This window comes from Chelonia mydas, chromosome 3, assembly GCF_015237465.2.
Source record: "Chelonia mydas isolate rCheMyd1 chromosome 3, rCheMyd1.pri.v2, whole genome shotgun sequence".
NCBI lineage: Eukaryota > Metazoa > Chordata > Testudines > Cheloniidae > Chelonia > Chelonia mydas.
In genome coordinates, this window is record NC_057851.1 from 112,532,638 (window position 1) to 112,553,535 (window position 20,898).

At 43.5% G+C, this 20,898-nt stretch overlaps 1 protein-coding gene across 3 annotated transcripts in view; it reads right to left on the reverse strand.

Moving 5' to 3' along the window:
• Positions 1-16,946, reverse strand: part of RGS17 (regulator of G protein signaling 17) — an 80,715-nt gene extending 63,769 nt beyond the window's left edge. For 2 of the 3 annotated variants that reach the window (XM_043543174.1, XM_037895014.2), the window contains exon 1: positions 16,815-16,946. The gene's annotated coding sequence lies outside the window, so the exon portion shown is untranslated. Of the gene's footprint in view, positions 1-16,810 lie in introns of all 3 variants that reach the window. The other variant, XM_043543173.1, reaches the window with a different exon arrangement.
• Positions 16,947-20,898: the final 3,952 nt, after the last annotated feature.

Sequence of the window (20,898 nt, forward strand, 5' to 3'; positions counted from 1 at the left end):
ACCTTTTTGGCTGTCTGGCCAGGGTGAGAGCCCACTTAGATAACAACTTCAGTCCCCACAGAGAGAGCTCATCAACTATTTGTGTCCAATAATATTCATCATGAATTTAGCTTTTATTCTAGCTAGAGACTCAGTCCTGATTTTCTTGAAAGATATTCATTAGTTATTATTGGCCTAATAGTTTGGACAAGCCATTTGCAGGCCCTGGGTCTCTGCAGATTGTTTGCTGCAGCTACTCAGTGTGTATTAATCGCATTATTATGTGCGATAATCCAAGGTGCATCTTGTTGTTTAGGCTCTCCAGTTCAGTGGGAAAGTTTAAACATGAGAACCACCAACAAGCTTCTAGAAGGAGTTTTCAAATGCAGTTGCCAAAATTCTCCCAGCCTCATGAATCAAATTGAATCCAGTGCTATTATTTCTGAGCCACACTTGCTATTCAGCCAGCTCTGCCCATGGCTTAGAGAAGAGTTATTGCTCTGGTGAGGCTTCTGCAGATATAACTTAGTGCCGCATGTTCAGTAATGGCAAGTATAAGGAGGAGGGCTGGGACAAAACCAGCCAGGGCTGTAGCAGACATAGACATTTCTACACACCTGTGTAAAGGTTATACTTTGGTTCAGTGAAATTCATTGTAAAATAGCAAAGAAAAGATCACTTTTTAGACCCTTCAAATTATCCTGCCCAACTTTCCACCCTGGACTCTACTCTTTTCCTTCACACATCCCATGCTCTGCCACATCCACTTGCCTTAATACTCCTTCCATTTCCGTCCACCTTTCCTAAATATATGCCCTTTTACACACTGCCCCTTAAGCGTGGAATTGCTTGCTCAACTGGAGAACTGGGGCAGCCAGTTCTGAGGTGGGCCCACTAGACAATCTCCCTGTAGGTTGTCTCTATAAATAATTCAGACTCTCTGCTCCTCCAGTTCAGCAACTCTTGCCTCAGGATGTGAGCTGGAAGACTGCTGGAGAGACAGAGGCAGAAGGCCCTGTCTGAGTGTGACCAATTGTGACATAAACATTTTCCAAGCTCATATGGTATGGCTATGCAGGAGACAAAGAAGGAAGCATCTGCAAAATCTCGAATAAAAGATTTATCCCATTTAATGAACAGCCTGCTTAATTCAAGCTGCATTCTCCTGGGAGCTGATTCAAGTATTTCCCGCTGTCAGGAAATTTCTTGTTATTTTTCGGAGAACATTGGTCAATTTCAGGCTCAGATCAACTGTTTTCAACTATGGTAGCAGCGGAGGATCTTGAGGGGACAGAGGCTCCTCTGCTTCAGTTTAGGTTTGTGTTGCTTATGGAGGTTCTGGAAATGCTGGAAGAAGTTTGTTCTGTAATTTTTGCTTTGGGCCCATATACTTCCTCCCTGTTGAAGGCTTGGGATCATTTTTCAGTGGAGATTCTCAATGCTTCATTTAAGGAGAACAGAGTGTGATAAGCATTCTTAAGGAAGTATGTGCCCTTCACTTAAGAAAAAAGAAAAGGAGTACTTGTGGCACCCTAGAGACTAACCAATTTATTTGAGCATAAGCTTTCATGAGCTACAGCTCACTTCAACGGAGCTGTAGCTCACGAAAGCTTATGCTCAAATAAATTGGTTAGTCTCTAAGGTGCAACAAGTACTCCTTTTCTTTTTGCAAATACAGACTAACATGGCTGTTACTCTGAAACCTGTCACTTAAGAAACTCTCTCTTGACACTGACAATCTAGCCAACTACATGCCTATCTCTAACCTTCCACTTCCAGGCAAAACTATGGAGACAGTTGTTGTGAGACATGTCTCATCCTATCTAGTTGCCTCAGATCTCCTAGCGCCTTGTTGGTCTGACTTCACACCTGATTATGGCATTAAGCCTGTCATGGTAACTCTGGCTGATGATCTCTTCAGAGTGACTGATAAAGATCAGATGTCCTTGCTGACATTATTAGATCTATAAGCTACCTTTAGAAACTGTTGATCCTGAAGTGTTGCTGAGTTGTGTGAAGACCTAACAAAGGGCTGCTTTGTGGACACTTCCTTCTTGTCTCTCCAAGAGACCCCCAGAGGGTAACTACTTTTCGGTCCCAAGGGCTCTCTCACATGCAGAGTTCCATCTTGTCAACCTCCCTGTATGTTGGCCATAGGAAGGGGTATCAAGGAGGCATAAGGTGAAGTGCTTTCCATATGCTGATGGTGCTAAGCTTTATCTCTCCATTTCATCCTTCTCAGAGGTGTGGTTAAGTTTGTCTCATTGTATAGTTGTGGTTGGGGCATGGATGACCACAACCTGGTTGAGAGTCATCCCAGAAAAGACTGAGCTGATGTTAGTAGGACAGTGGAATCAACCATAAGATATGTGAAAGGTCACTTTGATTAAGGGTCTGTGTCTCTGTTTGTCAACTGAGTTAGCAATTTAGAGTTCTCGTTAACAAGTTAGACTCCCAGATGATCATTTTCAATCAGAAAATGCTTATTTGTCACAACCTAAACTGATTGTGGGAAAGGTTGTGTTGACTCATCTCCCAGTTCAATTTTTTAATTTTTAAAAAATTGTTGAAATGTCCATTTTGACATTTTCAAAACAAAAGAGTTTTGTTTTCGATTCAGAACAACTTTGTTTTAGTTGAAATTGAAACCAAATATTTTGAAATTATCAAAATGAAATGTTTCAATTGACCTGATACTATTTTTTTTTTTTTTGGATTATCAGTTCAAGAAAAATTAAGAAAGTTTGACTTTTCACCCTGATTCAGGATGCAATTTTTTTTTGTAAAGCTCAACTCTTGTGGGATGGAATAATTGTTTGCTGCCCAGCTCTAAAGAAGGCCTCGCTCCCAGGTGAATGATTTGGTGATTCATCCAAGGAGCCTGAATTTGTCCACCATCTATGTGATTTGATTTTTTACTAAGAAGGGGATCTGAATAGCCTCAGATCAAAGAGAGTGACACCTTGTCTATCCTTGTTTGTCTTCAGTTGATGTAGGTGAAGCCAACACAGTTGTCTCACACAGTCATTATTGCTGGGATCATGATCCCGTTGGCAAAGAGCATATGGTCCTAATTTCTACCTAGGTTATGTCTACTTATCTGATTTATCTAGTGCTGTAAGGTTCTCACATAGATAGTGTGGTGCTGAGCACAGGAGAGACAAAAGTCTCTTATGAGTAGCTTATGAAGAAGACTAGATTTATTGAAAAATAAATTTTTCATATTGATGTTGAAGCATCATTAATTTTTGCCTTAAGTGTGTCATCTTGGAAAGCATTAACTATTGTTTTTGGGGTGACAAGGGAAAGAATCTTTAGACTGTAATAAATCCACTTGCCATCAAGAAGAAACTCTGGATTCTTTGGGCAACCTTATCCAGAATTTCATCACAACAGATTTTTAGCTGTTAACTTAGTAAGACCCTGTTTTGTTGCTCTCTTTATTAGCTTTGCAATATCTTTAAAACAACTCTGATGGCTGTTTAAGAAATTTGATCTATCCAACTTTCATGAAGCCAGCAGTAGTTTGCTTGCATAAGTAAATTTCATAGATTGATTAAATCCTGTTTGTCTGTGTTATATCGAAATATCCTCCCAGTTTGTTTAAAGTTCCATTTCTTTTTTATTTCTCTTTTTGTTTATTTGGAACTTTATTGTTGCATAGCTGGGAAACCATATACAAAACAGAAGATACTGTCATTTATTTCTTTTCTACCAGGCAATGGTAAGTGTCCTATTGTTGTGTTTCTTTGTATTTTATATGATGTAATTAGTAATTACATTGATTATGTGCCAGATTCTGCCACCTTTACTCATGTTAAGTAATGACATTCACATAAATAGTAGTCAATTGGATTATTCACGGAATAAGTTACTACTCCAAGTAAGAGTGGCAGAATATGGCTCTAATTTAGGGCTAGACTGCAGTCCTCACTCACATTGGTGTGCACTCTCTTACCTGAGTAGTCTCATTTAATTCAGTGTCACTATTCATGTGAGTAAATGCACAATTTGAGGAAGGGTTCCACAGCCTAGCTTTAAGTGAACAGAAAGGGCCCAATTACTACTCCTGTGGAAAAACCTGTGGGAGGCAGCTAACATGGAAGAAATCTCTTCTTGCAGAGACTTTCCCCCATAATTGTTTCTTTGCAGGTAGGTACAACAGGCTCAACTACAAACCTCATGGATCCTCTGGGATCCCCAAAGCCCTGGCTGGGATGATTTAGTTCGGATTGGTCCTGCTTTGAGCAGGGGGTTGGACTAGATGACTTCCTGTAGTCTCTTCCAACACTAATCTTCTATGCTTCTGTGACCCTGGGGGATCAGCAGGAAGCCTGTACCCCTATGATAGTTCTGCGTCCCAACCCCCCAACCCGTGTCAGCACAGTTCTAGCCAGGGAGATTTCCTCACATGACAGCTGCCCTAGAAAGCGTCTTAAAAATGGATCCTCACTATGTAAAAGGGGGTGGGGAGAGACCTGTGGAAATGTAACACAGCCTATTAAACTTTCATTGTGAGTGCCACTGGGCCCAGGTGAGGGAATGATATAGCCTCTCTCTTGCATCACATCCCTTCCCCAACCCCTCTCCCCACAATCACCTGAGGAACTTCATCCACTGAGGGCCTTTTTCATGGTTAGGTGGGGAGAAGGGATGCTGCTATCGAGGGGTCTGAGCCAACTGTCTGTGTAAGAAGGGGAGGGCTGCACCACAGAGGTTTCATTCCATCCGTGGATCTCAGAAGTACAACTGGGCCAAATGTTATCTAAAGTGCCTTTCTAGGCCATCCGTTGGAGGTGGGCATGTACATCAGAAGTGATCTAATCCATTGAGATGCTGTCAGCCTTGTGAGGCTGAATTCAATAAGAGCTGAATCATTCAGCACCTCACTGGATACACTCAGTACCTTGCAGGACTTGGTCCTAACATAGTCTATGGCTACCTCTACAAAAAATCCCAAAGTTGGCCTGGGTCAGCTGACTCAGGCTTGAGGGGCTTGGGCTCCGGCATTCCAAAAAATCGCTGTGTAGATGTTTGGGCTGGGGCTGGAGTCCGAGCTCTGGGGCCCTCCACTGTCGCAGGGTTCCAGAGCTTGGGCTCCAGTCCCAGCCCAAAAGTCTACACTGATTTTTAGCCCCACAGCCCGAGCCCCTCAAGCTGCAATCTGTGTCCAGGCTATAGGTCTTTTATCCCTGTGTAGACCTACCCTAACAGGCACACTGTAGCATGCTCTAAATCAGTCACTAACCTGCTTGCCTTTGGGTTTAACACAGAAAAACCAAACTTTAGCTGTTTAAACATTATGTGTCTTGGTTAAACGAAAACCATAAAAGTTCTGCCTTCTGCTTGTTAGACCCACATTAAGTCCCCTGGCCAGCAAAGTGCTGTGCACCCTCAGCTTCACTAACTGTGCTGGGGGTTGCTGGTGCTCAGCACCTTACAGCACTGGACCCTATAAGAGGAAGAAAAACAGTTTGCATTAAGTAACATCTGGGCTCCCACTCATTTGTTGTCACAAATGATGTTACTTTTCAGCAATGTGGCTGCTGCCTACAGGGAGATCAGATATACTTTTGTAATTATAAAGCTAAATGTATAACATAATTGGTGACTTATACTGTGTAGAGGGAGACTTTTTTCATCGTGGTCTAGTCCCACTCCACTGATGTCAATGGAAAGACTCCTGTAGACTTTAATGGGAGTTGGATCAGGCCCCATATGGACTTTCAAAACACCAGCTAGCCTTATGGGTGCAGTTTTTAAAATAATTACACACAAGCTACAGTTGTGTCTTCAATGGGTCACACATCCAGATAAAATACATCTAGCCTTCTTACAGCAGTTGTTTTATATATTAATTGCTAGAACTTAGCCATAGATCAATCTGTTACTCCTGTCTATTGTAATCAATTGCACACATTTCTAGCTGTGCCATATATATATATAGTGACTGCAATATTATGGGATATTCTATCACAAAAGCTAACAATGAAGACAAAGGAAATTTGCAGCATATTATTTTATACATAAATTTGCCAAAGCTAGGACAGATCTTATTTAACTAACTTTAACTGTCTTGGTGTTGTCTGCATAAAAAAGAGGGAGATCAACAGGCTAAGTTTTAATGAATCCCCAAAGAGGCAGATTGTGTTAAAGAAGTGATCAAAGAGAAGCTGAATATTTTGACACAAACACAGCAAGTATCAGGCTGTCTACTGTAAAATTTTCAGTATTTATAGCTTAATTCCTACATAACAAAATTTAGAGAGACATTGTTATAAGTGATCCCGAGCCTCCAAATTTTGTAAGTCACCTACTCACTATGGATTTTGATGTTAATATAGTTTTTCAATTGCAAATTTATAATCATTTTTTCAAGTTGATATTCAGGTTACATGATCAGATGAAAAAAGGAATAAATATACTGAATGAAAATGGTTGGTGTTTTGTTCTAGTTATTTTCAAAATTATTGAAACAATGGAGTGAATGGAGAGACCAACCGTGTTTACTTCGCTGGAAATCGTCTTGCTTTGTTTTTAACTGGACCTTTTACGTATCTTCAGCTATCGACAGTGTTTTTATACAGGGAGTGTTTGGTGGTATTTCTCCACAGGGAGTGCTGTCTAGTGAGACTGGCAGTCAAGACTCTTGAGGTGAAATCCTGTCTCCAGCTAAATCAATGAGAGCTTTGTCACTGACTTCACTGGGGCCAGGATTTCACCCCAGGATTTTATTCCTCACTCTGCCATTGCTTTGCTCTGTGATCCTGGACAATCGCTTAACTGTTCTGGGACTGATTTTACCCATCTGTCAAATAAACACAAAGCTGTTTACTGTGTCCCAGAGTGCTGTGAGGAGTAATTAATGTTTGAAAAGTGCTTTGGGATTCTTTGATGAAAAGGTGATACTTATGGGCAAAGTCTTCTGGTATTATTATACTAATACATTATGTTAATTCTGAAACAACAAACCAATACCTATAAAGATAATAAATAATAAATACTACTGCTACTACTACTACTAATAATAATGGCCAATTGGATTATTTATTTTGTAATTGTTCTCAGTATTTACTAAATTGTCTATATGTTCAAGATTACTGCACTCTCTAGAACAAAGCTCCTTTCCTCTGGGGATAAATATTTTTTCCTTTTGTTCTGTCACTGATATTTTCCTATTGCTGTTTTGGTCTCCATTTTTTTGGGTTCTCTGTAGCTTTTCTCAAGCCCTCATGAAATACTACTAAGTTTTATATATAATATATCTCATACAATATCATTAGGATTCCTTTTGTTTGTTAATCAGACTGAAAACAGGTCACTGTGTTTTGTCGTGGAATGAAATGCCTGACCCAGAAAACCACCAGTGGAAGTAAGGGCACATAAAGTATACTAGCTTGATTTTCACATTGCATCACACACATATAATATGTCACTCCCTAATCCTAAACTATAATGCTGTCCTGGTGAATATGCTTAAACAATTCTCTCTGCTGTATTATATGAAGGACGGAGAAGACAGAACATAAAAGCATAACCATTTCTTAAAAATTGTTGTGGCTACAAAAAGGGATTAGCATTACAAACATCTGTCATAATCAGCTGAGAAACCAAATCTGTTGTCATTTGGAAGTCAAGAATATTAAGACCTAAAATACAAAAGGACAAAAAGGGACAAATACTGCCCACTTTTAATGGGCATGTAGATGATCTAAAGGAAGAAGAACTGCTGTGTTTCCACTCCACAGAGGGTAAACTGGGGAGAGGCTGAGTAGAGGGACTTGCTCTACCCGTGTTGCAACAGAGCAGATCTACTCTGTGCTCCTCATCATGGCATATGAGCATCTCAGTGGTTCTCTCTACAACTATGCAGATGGGGCTTGGAGCAAGGGAGTGATATGGGCATGGCCAGTGGTGAGCTGGAGGCGGTTCACACCAGTTCGCGCGAACCGGTTGTTAAATTTTGAAGCAGTTTTAGAACCGGTTGTTAACCTGCTTCCCTGCAGGGGGCGCTGAGGCTTTGATGGGCTCTGGCCGGGAAGTGATGTAATTCCTCCTCCAGCCGCCTGGGGCGCTGCACTGCGGAAGCCATGTGGGCTGCCGCCTGGCCCTGGGCACCAGCCCTGTTGCTGCTGCTGCTCCCCTGGCCCTGGGGCTCCCACTGCTGCCTGGTGGGTCCCCGGCTGCTCTGCTGGGCCTGGGCTGCGTCCTGCTGCTCTCCCCGTGAGCACCCACCACCCTGCCCGCAGCCAGCCCCTGCCTCCAGCCACCCCCGAACCCCCTGCCTGCAGCCAGCCCCTGCCTGCAGCCAGCCCCTGCAAGCCTTGCCCGCAGCCAGCCCCTGCACCCCCTGCCCTGCCTCCAGCCACCCCTGCACCCCCTGCCTGCAGCCAGCCCCTGCACCCCCTGCCCTGCCTCCAGCCACCCCCGCACTCCCTGCCTGCAGCCAGCCTCTGCCGCACCCCCTGCCCTGCCCGCAGCCAACACCGCACCCTCCTGTCTCCAGCCAGCTCCGCATCCCCTGCCCTGCCCGCAGCCAGCCCCGCACCCCCTGCCTCCAGCTAGCCCTGCCCCATGCCCCTGTCTGCAGCTGGCCCCACATCCACTGGTGCCCTGCAGTTCCCAAGGCAGTAACCCTGCACACCTGCTTCAATGAGGGGGGCAGGGAGCAGCTAGGACCCACACGTGCACACCCTAGGGTGACCAGACAGCAAGTGTGAAAAATCAGGAGAGGTGGTGGGGGGTAATAGGAGCCTATATAAGAAAAAGACCCCAAAATCGGGACTGTCCCTATAAAATCGGGACATCTGGTCACCCTAGCACACCCCCAGGGAGTGGCGGGGACCCACACATGTGAAACGGAGCTCATTTCTAGTTCAGGCCCATCTTTTTAAAAAAAGAACTTTAGGCAGGGTTAACATACATCCGTATTTTCCCGGACAGGTCAGGCGTTTTGGTTCTTAAATTGCTGTCTGGGAGGAATTTTTGAATTTTAAAAATTCCTCCCGGGAAAATACAGCGGTATGGTAACCCTGTTGGTACAAAAAATACATACTGGGGCACATCCCTTAAATCAGAACTTTTTATAGGGAACCGGTTGTTAAGATTTTGGCAGCTCATCAGTGGGCACGGCCAATGAGTTTTCAAATACATTAATCCACGGACCAACCCAACTCCCACTCCTGCATGAAGTTACTGAGCACAGTTGCCACTACGACAGCATTCACATTTGTGAAATGGCTGCACCATTGCTCTAGCCAGTGTGTGGAGGGTTAACCTCCATAAAACACATTTATTTGGATGTGGTGGAAAATTCCAGGATTTGGCCTTAAGTGTAAAATAATCCAATCTAATGTTTGATAGTCATTATCCTCTGCTCTGTTCTTGTATGCTGCTTACTTTTACAGTTAAAGATCTGTCAGAATTTCTTAGCCCCAGTTTCTTATATTAGGAAGATTAGTTAGATTTGTAAAATGTTCTGAACACATTTAACACACTACATAAATACGAAGTATTATTACCAGATGTTCAGGCTGCTATATTACAGACACATTAAATCCTATTGGTTTGAATCTAGGTGCACAAATATTTTTGTACCCATTTTTAAACCAGTGTGTGACTGAGTGGCAAAAAATACCTTACATGTCTGTTCCCACGCAATGATAACTTTTGCAAGTTGCTGATTGTTATTAATGTTTTGCCATTTCTGAATAAACTAAAACAACAGACTTACAAAAGTAACTAGCAGGTGCTGAGTAAGTAGGACTACATTTACCACCTTACTTATGTTCAATTTAATGGGGCTACTCATGGTGTAAGATATTATGCAGTGGGCTAGATCCCCAGCTGAGACAGTTGGCATAGAACATTGATTTGACAACCATTTACAGTAGCTGAATATCTGGCCCAATGTGAGTAAAGATGGCAGAATCTAGCCTATAATGATTTTGCAATAATGTGAACTTTACACTGGATGAGGAGTTCATCATTTCAGAAAGTGATGTCAACAGAGTAATACAACCACTAGGCAATGACCATGAAATTTGTCATTCATTATACCTTTTCTCTCATGGAAGTGCTCAGATCAATATTTAGGTAACGTTTTTATTGGTCAGAAACAAAGCAAGAAATACAGGGACTTCTTGGTAAGCCTTCTTGCCTCAAGCCTGCTGTGTGCCAAGGAATGTGTGACAAGGCATCATCCTACTCCTGTCTCTTTTCTAGACACAAACTGCTCGGAGACCTTCTGGTCAAATGCCTTGTGCAATGTATTCACAGTGCTCTCCCCACCACCTTTACAAACTTGTGCAGCTCTGTATTTATAAACATGCAAACCTTAACTCATTCAGCCAAGGAGTGGGGGAGACAGTGATCTTCAGGAAAAACTTCCTAACTGTAAGAACAGTAGGACAATGGAACAGATGCCTCAGGAGGTGGTGGAAGCTGCTTCGCTGGAGGTTCTCAAAAGGAGGCTGGATCGCCATCTGGCTTGGATGGTTTAGACACAACAAATCCTGCATCATGGCAGGGACATTATACTAGATGACCCTTGCAGTCTTTTCTAACCCTGTGATCCTAGGATTCCCCCTGAGAGCTCTCTCCTGGCTCTGACTCTCAAAAGCTTGCCTGTCTCTCTCTCTTTCCTTTGACCACTTCCTTCCTGTGTCTTTTCTACTTTCTGGGCTAATTAGCCTTTGGGGCTCTCCTCAGCCTATACCAATCTATAAGTTAGGCACAGTTTGGCCCCCCAGATTTAGTCCAGGGCGATTTAATTGATGATCCAGTGATCAGAGTGCTGGTACAGCTGTCTTTGCCCAGCACTCTGTCACAGAATGGCAGAACAGGTTATATATCAGAACGTCCTGTGCTTTGAGATCCCCTGATAGGAGCCCTCTGAACTGCAATACCTAGGCATGTAGGTGCTGAGTTAAGGATACCGTGCAGCCTTCAGCCATAATTTATGTAGTTTAGCTACTCTGTCTCAGACTCTTTAATGTTATTTTACTGACACTATTCAGTGATAAACAGCTTTTGCTATACCCTAGGCTAGACCTATTTATACAGTGTGGCACTGACTATGCCAGTTTTATCATGTTTTCTTTTTTTAAAATTAAAAATGAGTCTCACACAAAATAACAAATCTGTCTCTATCAGAGATCCAGCCATATTCTATTTTCCTAAAGTCAAATGAAAGTGAAGGCCTGCATAGAATCATATTCAAATAACGATCCGGAAGGAGGGGGAATATTCAGTAAGTTTCACAGCAGTATCAACTGTTTCGTAACGGATCCATAGTTTTTCTTTAAACAGAGTGGGCCGGTTTTTCTGGTCCGCTCCACACTTTTTGCTCTGACCAGGTGATGCCAAAGGAGTGAGACTGCACATAAATCCCCAGCTGGACATACCCCGGCATGATGGAGGCTCAGTGGGAACAGAGCTGGTATAGTTGACACTTGTCCTTCCCTCCCCACAGTTGCGCCCTAGCATAGGGGGGAAGTCCAGGGTGGGAAGAGGTGTATCAGTGATGAGGAGTGGCCAGAGCACACAGTGTTTCTGCTAACCCCAGCTTGTGGATAATCCTTTGGGGACCAATTCCAGCCAGCACAAGTTAGAATGGCCCCCAGGCTGCTCTCATCTGTGCCAGCATTAGGGCTGAGATATTGTCCCCCCACTCTGCTGCGATCACCAGAAACAGCACAGCAAAGAATCAGGCCCAGTGAACGTTTCACCTTCATTTTTCAACGTTTTACAGAAATTGAGAAAAAATGCCCAGGTGTATGGGCATTAGAGGTCCCTGGACTGTCCAATATATAATTGTTATAATAAACGAGGTAGCATGAAGACATTTCTCTCCTGATTCCCCTCTTAGTGACTGCCAACTACTACTAATTCCCAGACCAAAAAATATGCATTTCTATAGAGTTACAGTTGAGAGCATGTCTTGGTAACTTAAGGGTAAAAAAAAAACATTACAGGGATGTTGTCATCACCCCGAAGCCAAGCATTACAAACCCAAGAACTGCATAATTAAGGTTACACTTAAAAGAAATCCAGACATAGTAAGGTGAGAAATGCACAATTAAGGTACCCAAACAAACTTAACTCTGCCCTGTACTGATGTCATGCAATAACCATACAGTTATGATTAAGCTATTGTAGTATTTGTGGTCTCATATTAGTTCCAACTGATTTTTAGACATATTAGAGGTTTTCATATGTTTTCCCCTTCCTGTTATCACAACAAGGCATAGTTAAGGTTGTTTAAGTACTATAACTGTGCATTTCTTACCTTAACATGTTTAGATTTCTTTTAAGTGTAACCTTAATTATGTATGTTCCTGGATTTGTAATGCTTGATCTGGGGATGATTACAATAGGCCCGTAATGTTTTTTACCTGTTGGTTTCTGATACATACTCTCAACTTTAACTCTATCTTAACACTGATTTTTTTTGTATGGTCATTTTCTTATTTTTAAGAAATTATTAAAAATTTCATATATGAAAACTAAACAGGAAACCCAAAAAGAATGCTCAAAGAGAACCCATGCCCTGAGACTCAATGTTGGTGCAGTTTATCATCTTACCCTGGACTCCTGCCCCAGTTACCACCCCATCAGTGCTGCCTCTGTGCACAGAGGAGCTGAGATTGCAGTACTGCAGATAGGAAGCTGTTCAAGTTCTGATGCCCAAACTAGCATGCAGACATTAAATCTTTAAAGAACAGTGACAGCTGAATCAAGTAAGCTACCAGTGAGGACTCCTGACACATGCATCCAGTCTCCCTCATACTGATGACTCACTACAACCAATAGAATTGTTCCATGCAAATTTGCAGCAGAGGGAGGGTGATGATTGGTTGAGTTACCTCTAGAGTCACGATGGCCCCCCTTAAGAGTTACCTGAGCTGTTGACCTGCACCTGTCTGCAGCCTATATATTCATAAGTTATTAACAGTTGCATCTAATTGTTATCTTAATTGCAATTTAATTTCCTCAGATATAGCCTATGCAAAAGCTTCCGATTAATTCTAACAATATGGAAAGTTTGAAGTGCCTGTGTTATTTCATTATTAAGATAATTCAGCAGAAAGAAAAGATCGACATGAGATGTGAAATTTCTTAAAGGACCTAGTTTTTAATGAATTTTAACTCAACCTAATTAACAGATTGATTTGTAAATTCTCAGAAAATTCATTCTACACTCAAAGAGAAAACACTGTAAATATGGGGAGGATATGTTGTATTGTTCATATGAAAAAGAAGTTGAGTCCTTGCTTTAAGTACTAAATATACCTCTGCCTTAACTACGGTGTAATAACTGCACTTCCATACTAACTAACATTGTTTCACTGGGTACACTTTTATAACACAAGTATTTCCACATTTTTCACATTCAAAGATCTCTGCAAAGTAGATAAATGACAAGGCCCTATTTGCTTGTTATAGAAGTGGGGAGAGGCTAATGTTAGATGATTGTAGAGGGAGCACTGAATTTTTTTCAAGCCACCATATTTACCTTGAAGAAAAGTTTACATGCAGATGCTATTGCTGAAGTGGCAGGCCACACTGGTGTCTAGCTGGCTTTACTTTCAGATCAGGTGGTATCTTCTCTCCTATGTCTTAGTGTGCAGTTTGCTTTAATCTCCTCTTCAGCTCTTGGGAGAGGAGTATTCCAGCATCCTGCATCAATGTTTTATTTGTTATGGAGGGACCCTCCATTCAGATGAGTTTCTGCTATACTACCTTGCGCCTCATCCATGTTGTTTCTGCCGACAGTCATGTTCCAGTGTCATGTGGACACTGCTGCTGACAGCGCTTTTCCAATAATGTGGCAGTAGGTCATGATGTCCCTGTTCCTCTACAGTTCCTGAGAGATAAATTGAAGCACCCCTACTTGTGATCCTATCGCAAGATTGGCAAGCATTTTCCTAAGCAAGCCTGATCAATTCTACTGCTCTTTATGCATGATCCTCACTCAAGTCCTACTCTCTGGTAGAAGCAATTAGGTCAGAGGGCTTTCACTGCTGTCTTGCTTTTGGTAAGAGAGTTCTATCGTACTTTTCAAACAATGCACATTACACACAATGAACCATAACTTAAGGCAATCAGCAACAAAGCCATGTCCATATAGCTTGTATGTTGCATTTAAATTAGTTTTTGAGAAAAACCAAACCAAACCAAACCAAAAACAATAGTTGGAGAACAATGCGCTCCCCCTCCTCCCCAAGGCTCCCAGGAACCAGGTGGTTCAGATAACAGGAATAGGATAGGGATTTTTTACCAGGATGCCAGGTCTAAATTTGGTCTAATCATTAGAGAAGGAAAGTTATTACCACTGAATGACTGCTCAGTAGACTTTATGAACGGAGTTGATGATTTCAGGTGAGTTCTCTGTGTCCATCTCTCTCTCTCTCTCTCTCTCTCTCACACACACACACACAATCAAGCCCTCATCACTGCAATTCTTATTTGTAGTCTCAGCAGCAAGACCAAGGACTGGCAGAGTGGGAGACTGAATTGCCTTTGCATCTATAAGGAGAGGACACTGCTAGGCTCTAGTGCTGTCAACCCAGCACCTTTTATAAACACAACAATCACTTAATGTATATTTTAAGTACACATTTTCCATTTCTGCTGCTCAGAAGCATCTTACTTCTCAGGGCTGGGACTGTGTCTTCCTGTATATATAGATGGTGCCTTGCGCATTTGGGTGCTGATGAAATTCAAATAAATAATTATTAGCAATAATAATATCTTAGGTAACAATGTTTCTTACAAACCTCAAACAATGGATTATTCCCATTCATTTACTTACATAGATGCCAATTTTTCATGATGACACTAATTATGTATCTTATAATGTGGCTGATGACACTAGCTTCCATTGATGTGAATAAGGAATTAACTTCCTTTTAAAAACTTGTAAAAATAGACAGTAGTATGCATTCATTTTGCAGAGTTATTTATTATTTCTCTATAAAACCTATCAACAGCTAATAAATTTACCTACTTATATTTTCCAGCTTTTTAAAAATAATGCAATCTATTATTGCATTTGGGATTTCATCCATTTGCCCAACACTTGATAAACTAAACAAAAAACAAGGTTTATGTATGTATGTATTGGTAAATATAATAATATGCATCCCAGCTGCAAAGCTGATGACAGGTTAGCCCAAATCCTTAGCAATGCGGAAGATAAGGATCCCCTCTCAATACTGGAAACCCTAACACATAGGGATGCCAGTTCTAAGCTCATTATAATGCAGTACTCAGATAGTATGGTGATGAGCGCTCTGGAAATAAACTAGATAAACTAGAGCTTGTTGGTTTTCTTCATATTCTAGCGATTTTATTGGTGATAAAGTTAAGACCTCATGGTTTTTAATCCCGGATTTTAGGAGCTAAATACAATCAAATCCCTCAAAAACAATGTCGAATGGAAAGGAACCATTCCAGACAGGGTCTTTCTTGCGCTCTCTTCCTTAGGAAGCTGGGCACCTGTACAGTGTCTGTCCTGTGTCAGAGAAAGTCCTCGCCAGGGGCTCAGGGCGGTGGGCTTGATCTCCTTTGCCAGAGAGTTGGCTTGTGAGCGCCCCTCTGCTGAGCGCGCTGCGCTGTTCATAACTTGGTGCCAGCCGGGAAGGATCCGCTATTGCTAGCCGCCACTAACCAGCCTCCTGCTTCCTGAGCCTCATTCTAAACCATCTGTAGCCGCCTGCTTTTCCCCATAGGCTCCGTCCTTCCTCCAGCCTCCGACATTTTCACACACACACACACACACACACACAAACACACACACACACACAGAGAGAAAGGCAGGGGGAGCAGAACCCGGCCAAACCCCAGCTCCCTGCTGATGCCGCAGAATAATGAGGGGGGAGGATGGGTGGGTGACATGAAAGACTATGGAGAGAGTGGAAAGAAAATCCATAACTCATCAGAATAATGAACAGCAAGGATGGTGCCTGTGAGCCACCTCTCCGTTTGCCCTGCACCGAAACAGCTTCTACAGACTTAGTGGGGGCCTCGTCCTTTTATTATTTATTATTATTTTATTATCGTCCTCCCCCCTTTCCCTCAGCCAGCAGTCTGCACTGTATTACATGCCTCTGTTCAGCTCTTACAGGGAATCACTTCCATTTCCAAGGAACCCAGACAAACGGTGCGTGTGGTTTCTACAAGGCCACGGTCTCCGATGGTTTCAAATCAGTGCAAAACGCAAGGGTGCATCGTCCCCACTCCCCTGCCCAGAAGAGAAGCTGCCTTAAGGGAGCCAGAGGAGAAGGTCAGGAGGAAAGGTACGACCCCCCCCCCCCCGCCTTCCCCAACAACCCCCCAAACATATCTGCAAACGATATTCCCCCTCCTTTCCCCCAACATGGTAGGAACCCCCGGCCCGGACGGATCAGGATTCCTTGATGCAGCCGATGCCCAGCAGCAGCAGCATCGCTCCACAGAGCCACAGCCCAGGAGCCAATATCTGGGGAGCCCAGTGGAGCCACCGCGCTCCCTTTCCCCACCCCTTTGTGCATCACTGGAGAGGAGCGACACTCGCTCGGACCCCACCTTGCAGCTTAGCCCCCGGGTCACCGCGCCTGTCCCCCCCCCCCCCCGCCCCGCTACACACACACACACACACACACCTTCCTCCCCCACCCCCCGTGTGAATGCATTTGCAGTTGTACTCCCTCTCCCCCCCGCCGCCCCCCACCCCCACCCCACCCCGTCTCTCTAAGCCAGGCACCAGGATACAGCAGACATGTTGGTGCCATTTAACAAGGTTCAGGTTCAAAATAATGATAAAAAACACCACAGCGGTCTGGCTTACCCACCCCCGCCTGGCTGCGTGTGCTTGGCACTGAGCGATCCCGGGGAAGGGCTCGTGCGGCTGGTCCCTAGCGGAGCTGGTTTGCTGCCATCCGCCCAACTTCAGCACCCAGCCTGCAGGGAGAGAGAGCGGGGAGGGAGGAGAAGGGAGGCAGGGAGCGAGCGCACATGCGCCCTGCCACTCGCGCTGGACCCGGCCGAGCAGCTGGAGTTTCCCCGCTTCTCCCCGGCGTGACTCACTCCCAGTCCCCTGCCTCCGCTTCCTCCCCGGGGAGCTTGGCCGCAGCGGGCTGGCGGAGAGCAAGGGGCCAGGCAAAGAGCCCCGAGGAGGGAGTGGTCCCCAGGGCATGCACTGGGAGAAGCGGTGCTCGTGGTCCTAGGGCTCTAGGAATGAGTCTCCAGCCAAACATGGCTGCTTTGGGGAGGGAGACTCGATCTCTGGCGATGGGTTTTTAAATCACCTGGCTCTGGGGAGGAGTGAGCTGGGGCTGTGCGCCAGTGGGGCGCTGGCCACCTCACTCATTCCAGCTGTGCTTTGTGTGGAGAGCAGGGGCAGCTTGGGACAGGCGCCTCCTTTTCTGGTTCTGAAATGGAAATAAATGTCATGGATAAATACCGAAGTTAATAGTCCCACTATAAAAAAATATTACCTCAGCCACCTTGTGTCCCATGGATAAATACAGCCAGAGGGGAGAAAGGTAACAGCTAGCTCCATCTGGATCCTGCTTGTTTTTGTACCTTAACTTCCAAACTGGACTAGCCACAGCGACAAAAGGTTGAGCTGCTCCGACTGCACACACAGAAAAGACCACCCAGACCCTGATGCAGCCCAATACAAGTGACACAAAAAACATCTGGATAACTTTTGAATTCCATGCACCCAAGTGCTAATGCCTCAATAGACAACCAGTGTGCAAAGACAAAACCAAGACCATGATTCACCCTGTGGAACAGTGATACAAAAATCTGGATCCTGCCAACTTTTTGCCAAACTTTCAAATTCCACTGCCTAAACAGAGGACACATTTAGTCATTTTTGCTGCACCTTACAAAATCCGGCCCCTGATGTGTTCCAGTGCAATAGCCCCACAATAGCTCAGATCTGACAACTAGATCCTACTGAATCTTGTCACAAATCCAGAAATTCTAACATCAAAATTGAAAACAAGTGTTCTTTCTACTAGCCAACCAAAACAAACTGTTCCCCAACACATCATGGTGTAAGGAAGTGTAAAACCTTTAATTTGGCACCTCTACCCTGCTGGATCCAGATAATTTTTGGTTGCATATCTCTCTCACACACACCCCTCCCCCCGCTTCCCAGTTTTAATGTCTATGCAGCTTTTCTGAGTCCACCAGATAATCTAGATCCCAAAGTCTTGTGGTGGAACAGTGTTAAAAATACTGGCGAGGTCTTAACACAGCTGAAATAAAGGAAAGGTAAGCAGCCCAGGAGGACTAGCCTCACAACAGCATAAGCATCAAACACTTTGTTTCCTTTTACAATAAAAAACTGACTAACTATAGTCAAATTACAGATTAAATCTACAACTATAGTAATCATATGCCTCTGTTCCTGAATTCTGGGAAGAGGCACTTCAAGCTCCTAATGATGAGGGCTGAAGTTAATCAGAGTCAATGCTCAGCACCTCTAAAATCAGGCCACTTAGATGCCTAAATAAGGATGCAGGCACCTAACTTTATGTATTTAAGTTTGACAATTTTGGCCTACATTAAAACAAAACAAACAAACAAAGTACCCAAACAAGCAGAAAAGCTGATATTTGAAGTGTCCTGGGTACTGCATGTGCTCCAGGTTGAACTGCAATGGTCAGAAGGAAGAAAGGGGCAGGTGAAGCTACACCCTTTTTATACCTTAAGATCCATGACTGAGGGGATGGAACAAGAGTCACTGCTTTTGCGAAGATGATGAGTTTGTGCATTGGGATTTGCTTATTCTTAAGAGTAGGGATCCATATGGAAAACTCAGGAAGGAGAAGATAGCTTTACTACTCAAAATAAGTGTGTGTTTGTGTGCACGGACACACGTGTGCAAGTGATGGGAGAGTGAAGAGGAGGTTGATTAGAATATGTATTTTCCTATGACAACACCTACTCATTTCTCACTAATCCCATGTTTAGGGAACTTTAGCTGAGTATATTCTTCAGAACACCAGTACCAACAGGATTTGCCAATTGTGGATTCTTTCTCCTCCACCATGAAGTCCCTTGAATAGAGAATGGGGATTTTCTTATTTGCTGTTTTGGGAGGGAAATGTAGGTTTCATTACGTTTTGGGAGTCAATAGGATTGATAGTACTAGTGAGCGGCAAAGAATGATGGGACAGTGGGAACTGTCTGCATTCCATATTTGTTCATATTCAGGATTCTTAATGTGAGAGTATGTGAATCTGAATAATTTTCATAAAGAAAGTAATATTGTTTTGGGGGTGTTCGCTGGATTCCATTGAAGCATATGTTCAACTGTAATGTTATTTTTAAATAAAAGCTTTTTTTTTTTTTAAGATCGTCCTATATTTTTTAATGAGCAACACAATTTTAAGGCTTCATTTGAGGAAAGCATCCTGTTTAGGAGAAACTCTTAAGCATATGCCTAACTTTGAAGTTAAGCATATCGAGATGCATGTTGATAAATTGGAGAGGGTTCAGAAAGAGGCACAAGAATAATTAACAGATCAGAAAATTTACCTTATAGTGATAGTCTCAATGAGCTCGATCTATTTAGCTTAACAAAAAGAGAAGGTTAAGGGATGGCTTGATTACAGTCTAGAAGTACTTACATAGGGAACAAATACTTAATAACGGGTTCTGCAGTTGAGCAGAGAAAGATATAACATGATCCAATGGCAGGAAGTTGAAGCTAGACAAATTCAGACTGGAACTAAGGTGTAAATTTTTAACAGTGAAAGTAATTAACCATTGGAATAATTTAGCAAGGGCTGCCACCCAATCCCAGTCACTCCCAGGGCCTCTTCCAATGGCCCAGAATCATCAGCTTGCTGCACATGGCCAAGGAAAAGCGACATCCTTCTCCAACGTCAGGGCAGGAACAGAAGTAATAGCCAGTGCAGAGGCCAGAGTGGTGGCTCTACACTCGTCCACATTTCCCCTACTCAAAGCTGCTCCTGTTAGGTGCTGAGCACCCTTAACTCCACTTTCAGTGGGAAAAGAGTGCTCAGCACCTGCCAGGAGCAGGCCCTGGGATTCAGTGCAATTAGACCATGCACATAGCTCTGCAATCCTCTACATTCCTGCCTGTCCTCACATGGCTGTATTTAAATTGATTAAGATGACAGAGATAGGATAGCTGTACTTTGTAAGGGCTAAAGGGAGTCCGCACAGCAGATTGTCCGCTCATCAATAACGCAGGACCACTGCCTAAAAAGGTTTATGCTTTAACTACTGTCGATCTTTGCCAAGACTGACCACAATCACAGACTATTTTTAACTTAAGATTGGATGCTTGTCTACAATATATGATCTAGGAATTATTTTGGGGAAGTTCTATGATTTGTATTACAAGAGGTCAGATTAAGTAATCCCTTCTGGCCTGGGAAGCTACGAGTTCATTCTTACGTCCACAGAAATCAACGAGACTTAAATGCATGTGATTTCCTGAACTGGAGCCTAAATCAGGTTTGCTTATAAGTTTCTCAGGAGGGGATCCCTGCTCTGACAGGTATTTTGAAGCTATCAAAGCAAGGTTCCCCAGCTGCAGACTTGGCAGGCTCATAGTAGGTATGTGTGATGACAGAAGTTATGCCTTGGTGGAGGTGGTGGTCATGCAGAGGCAACACATGGAGGGCGGGGGTTGTGGGGTCATTTCCCGCCCGCCCACCCCAATTTGCACAGGTTGTCTCTGGGGTAATGGACAGTGGAGGGAAATGGAGGGGGAGCTTTTATCCACATATCTGCAGAGAAAACTTCCATGGCTTCAAGTTTTATATCTGGAAAATCTGAAGTGTTGACAGTTTTGGTGTGACTGAAATACTTCACCTTTCTATGTCTCCTTTTATGCCTCCCAGTCTCTAGCAAACCCATCCATCTGTATCTACCCTGGTTCCATGT